Raw genomic sequence first — 5,789 nt, 5'->3', positions numbered from 1 at the left:
TTACAGTAGGTAGAGCATTACCCCCCATATAATGCATAGGAGGGAGTATATTATCCAATATTTACAGTAGGAAGAGCATTACCCCCCATATAATGCATAGGAGGGAGTATATTATCCAGTATTTACAGTAGGAAGAGCATTACCCCCTATAAAAAGCATAGAAGAGAGTATATTATCCAGTGTTTACAGTAGGTAGAGCATTACCCCCCCCCCCCCCATATGATACATAGGAGGGAGTATATTATCCAGTATTTACAGTAGGTAGAGCATTACCCCCCATATAATGCATAGGAGGGAGTATATTATCCAGTATTTACAGTAGGAAGAGCATTACCCCCCATATAATGCATAGGAGGGAGTATATTATCCAGTGTTTACAGTAGGTAGAGCATTACCCCCCATATAATGCATAGGAGGGAGTATATTATCCAGTATTTACAGTAGGAAGAGCATTACCCCCTATAAAAAGCATAGAAGAGAGTATATTATCCAGTGTTTACAGTAGGTAGAGCATTACCCCCCCCCCCCATATGATACATAGGAGGGAGTATATTATCCAGTATTTACAGTAGGTAGAGCATTACCCCCCATATAATACATAGGAGGGAATATATTATCCAGTGTTTACAGTAGGTAGAGCATTACCCCCATATAATGCATAGGAGGGAGTATATTATCCAGTATTTACAGTAGGAAGAGCATTACCCCCTATAAAAAGCATAGAAGAGAGTATATTATCCAGTGTTTACAGTAGGTAGAGCATTACCCCCCCCCCCCATATGATACATAGGAGGGAGTATATTATCCAGTATTTACAGTAGGTAGAGCATTACCCCCCATATAATGCATAGGAGGGAGTATATTATCCAGTATTTACAGTAGGTAGAGCATTACCCCCCATATAATACATAGGAGGGAGTATATTATCCAGTGTTTACAGTAGGTAGAGCATTACCCCCCATATAATACAAACCGGATTCCAAAAAAGTTGGGACACTAAACAAATTGTGAATAAAAACTGAACGCAAATGATGTGGAGGTGCCAACTTCTAATATTTTATTCAGAATAGAACATAAATCACGGAACAAAAAGTTTAAACTGAGAAAATGTACCATTTTAAGGGAAAAATATGTTGATTCAGAATTTCATGGTGTCAACAAATCCAAAAAAGTTGGGACAAGTAGCAATAAGAGGCTTGGAAAAAGTAAATTTGAGCATAACGAAGAGCTGGAAGACCAAATAACACTAATTAGGTCAATTGGCAACATGATTGGGTATAAAAAGAGCTTCTCAGAGTGGCAGTGTCTCTCAGAAGCCAAGATGGGTAGAGGATCACCAATTCCCACAATGTTGCGCAGAAAGATAGTGGAGCAATATCAGAAAGGTGTTACCCAGCGAAAAATTGCAAAGATTTTGCATCTATCATCATCAACTGTGCATAACATCATCCGAAGATTCAGAGAATCTGGAACAATCTCTGTGCGTAAGGGTCAAGGCCGTAAAACCATACTGGGTGCCCGTGATCTCCGGGCCCTTAAACGACACTGCACCACAAACAGGAATGCTACTGTAAAGGGAATCACAGAATGGGCTCAGGAATACTTCCAGAAACCATTGTCACTGAACCCACCGTGCCATCCGCCATTGCCAGCTGAAACTCTAGAGCGCAAAGAAGAAGCCATTTCTAAGCAAGATCCACAAGCTCAGGCGTTTTCACTGGGCCAGGGATCATTTAAAATGGAGTGTGGCAAAATGGAAGACTGTTCTGTGGTCAGATGAGTCACGATTCGAAGTTCTTTTTGGAAATCTGGGACGCCATGTCATCCGGACCAAAGAGGACAAGGACAACCCAAGTTGTTATCAACGCTCAGTTCAGAAGCCTGCATCTCTGATGGTATGGGGGTGCATGAGTGCGTGTGGCATGGGCAGCTTGCATGTCTGGCAGCATCAATGCAGAAAAATATATTCAGGTTCTAGAACAACATATGCTCCCATCCAGACGTCATCTCTTTCAGGGAAGAGCCTGCATTTTTCAACAAGATAATGCCAGACCCCATTCTGCATCAATCACAACATCATGGCTGCGTAGGAGAAGGATCCGGGTACTGAAATGGCCAGTCTGCAGCCCAGATCTTTCCCCTATAGAGAACATTTGGTGCATCATAAAGAGGAAGGTGCGACAAAGAAGGCCCAAGCCGATGGAACAGTTAGAGGCCTGTATTAGACAAGAATGGGAGAGCATTCCTATTCCTAAACTTGAGAAACTGCTCTCCTCGGTCCCCAGACGTCTGTTGAGTGTTGTAAGAAGAAGGGGAGATGCCACACAGGGGGGAAAATGGCCTTGTCCCAACTTTTTGGGATTTGTTGACACCATGAAATTCTGAATCAACATATTTTTCCCTTAAAATGGTACATTTTCTCCGTTTAAACTTTGGTTCCGTGATTTATGTTCTATTCTGAATAAAATATTAGAAGTTGGCACCTCCACATCATTGCGTTCAGTTTTTATTCACAATTTGTTTAGTGTCCCAACTTTTTTGGAATCCGGGTTGTACATAGGAGGGAGTATATTATCCAGTGTTTACAGTAGGTAGAGCATTACCCCCTATATAATGCAAAGGAGGGAGTATATTATCCAGTATTTACAGTAGGTAGAGCATTACCCCCTATATACTGCATAGGAGGGAGTATATTATCCAATATTTACAGTAGGAAGAGCATTACCCCCCATATAATGCATAGGAGGGAGTATATTATCCAGTATTTACAGTAGGAAGAGCATTACCCCCTATAAAAAGCATAGAAGAGAGTATATTATCCAGTGTTTACAGTAGGTAGAGCATTACCCCCCCCCCCCATATGATACATAGGAGGGAGTATATTATCCAGTATTTACAGTAGGTAGAGCATTACCCCCCATATAATGCATAGGAGGGAGTATATTATCCAGTATTTACAGTAGGTAGAGCATTACCCCCCATATAATGCATAGAAGAGAGTATATTATCCAGTGTTTACAGTAGGTAGAGCATTACCCCCCATATGATACATAGGAGGGAGTATATTATCCAGTATTTACAGTAGGTAGAGCATTACCCCCCATATAATACATAGGAGGGAGTATATTATCCAGTGTTTACAGTAGGTAGAGCATTACCCCCCATATAATACAAACCGGATTCCAAAAAAGTTGGGACACTAAACAAATTGTGAATAAAAACTGAACGCAATGATGTGGAGGTGCCAACTTCTAATATTTTATTCAGAATAGAACATAAATCACGGAACAAAAGTTTAAACTGAGAAAATGTACCATTTTAAGGGAAAAATATGTTGATTCAGAATTTCATGGTGTCAACAAATCCCAAAAAAGTTGGGACAAGTAGCAATAAGAGGCTGGAAAAAGTAAATTTGAGCATAACGAAGAGCTGGAAGACCAAATAACACTAATTAGGTCAATTGGCAACATGATTGGGTATAAAAAGAGCTTCTCAGAGTGGCAGTGTCTCTCAGAAGCCAAGATGGGTAGAGGATCACCAATTCCCACAATGTTGCGCAGAAAGATAGTGGAGCAATATCAGAAAGGTGTTACCCAGCGAAAAATTGCAAAGATTTTGCATCTATCATCATCAACTGTGCATAACATCATCCGAAGATTCAGAGAATCTGGAACAATCTCTGTGCGTAAGGGTCAAGGCCGTAAAACCATACTGGGTGCCCGTGATCTCCGGGCCCTTAAATGACACTGCACCACAAACAGGAATGCTACTGTAAAGGGAATCACAGAATGGGCTCAGGAATACTTCCAGAAACCATTGTCACTGAACCCACCGTGCCATCCGCCGTTGCCAGCTGAAACTCTAGAGCGCAAAGAAGAAGCAATTTCTAAGCAAGATCCACAAGCTCAGGTGTTTTCACTGGGCTAGGGATCATTTAAAATGGAGTGTGGCAAAATGGAAGACTGTTCTGTGGTCAGACGAGTCACGATTCGAAGTTCTTTTTGGAAATCTGGGACGCCATGTCATCCGGACCAAAGAGGACAAGGACAACCCAAGTTGTTATCAACGCTCAGTTCAGAAGCCTGCATCTCTGATGGTATGGGGTTGCATGAGTGCGTGTGGCATGGGCAGCTTGCATGTCTGGCAGCATCAATGCAGAAAAATATATTCAGGTTCTAGAACAACATATGCTCCCATCCAGACGTCATCTCTTTCAGGGAAGAGCCTGCATTTTTCAACAAGATAATGCCAGACCCCATTCTGCATCAATCACAACATCATGGCTGCGTAGGAGAAGGATCCGGGTACTGAAATGGCCAGTCTGCAGCCCAGATCTTTCCCCTATAGAGAACATTTGGTGCATCATAAAGAGGAAGGTGCGACAAAGAAGGCCCAAGCCGATGGAACAGTTAGAGGCCTGTATTAGACAAGAATGGGAGAGCATTCCTATTCCTAAACTTGAGAAACTGCTCTCCTCGGTCCCCAGACGTCTGTTGAGTGTTTGTAGAAGAAGGGGAGATGCCACACAGGGGGGAAAATGGCCTTGTCCCAACTTTTTGGGATTTGTTGACACCATGAAATTCTGAATCAACATATTTTTCCCTTAAAATGGTACATTTTCTCCGTTTAAACTTTGGTTCCGTGATTTATGTTCTATTCTGAATAAAATATTAGAAGTTGGCACCTCCACATCATTGCGTTCAGTTTTTATTCACAATTTGTTTAGTGTCCCAACTTTTTTGGAATCCGGGTTGTACATAGGAGGGAGTATATTAATCCAGTGTTTACAGTAGGTAGAGCATTACCCCCTATATAATGCAAGGAGGGAGTATATTATCCAGTATTTACAGTAGGTAGAGCATTACCCCCTATATACTGCATAGGAGGGAGTATAATTATCCAGTATTTACAGTAGGTAGAGCATTACCCCCCCATATAATGCATAGGAGGGAGTATATTATCCAGTGTTTACAGTAGGTAGAGCATTACCCCCCTATATATGCATAGGAGGGAGTATATTATCCAGTATTTACAGTAGGCTAGAGCATTACACCCTATATAATGCATAGGAGGGAGTATATTATCCAGTATTTACAGTAGGTAGAGCATTACCCCCCATATAATGCATAGGAGGGAGTATATTATCCAGTATTTACAGAAGGTAGAGCATTACCCCCCATATAATGCATAGGAGGGAGTATATTATCCAGTATTTACAGTAGGTAGAGCATTACCCCCTATATAATGCATAGGAGGAGTATATTATCCAGTATTTACAGTAGGTAGAGCATTACACCCTATATAATGCATAGGAGGGAGTATATTATCCAGTATTTACAGTAGGTAGAGCATTACACCCTATATAATGCATAGGAGGGAGTATATTATCCAGTATTTACAGTAGGTAGAGCATTACCCCCCATATAATGCATAGGAGGGAGTATATTATCCAGTATTTACAGTAGGTAGAGCATTACCCCCCATATAATGCATAGGAGGGAGTATATTATCCAGTATTTACAGTAGGTAGAGCATTACCCCCCATATAATGCAAAGGAGGGAGTATATTATCCAGTATTTACAGTAGGTAGAGCATTACCCCCTATATACTGCATAGGAGGGAGTATATTATCCAGTATTTACAGTAGGTAGAGCATTACCCCCCCATATAATGCATAGGAGGGAGTATATTATCCAGTGTTTACAGTAGGTAGAGCATTACCCCCCTATATAATGCATAGGAGGGAGTATATTATCCAGTATTTACAGTAGGTAGAGCATTACACCCT

The sequence above is a fragment of the Xenopus tropicalis genome, chromosome 7, assembly GCF_000004195.4.
Source record: "Xenopus tropicalis strain Nigerian chromosome 7, UCB_Xtro_10.0, whole genome shotgun sequence".
Lineage (NCBI taxonomy): Eukaryota > Metazoa > Chordata > Amphibia > Anura > Pipidae > Xenopus > Xenopus tropicalis.
This window is presented reverse-complemented; position numbering follows the sequence as displayed.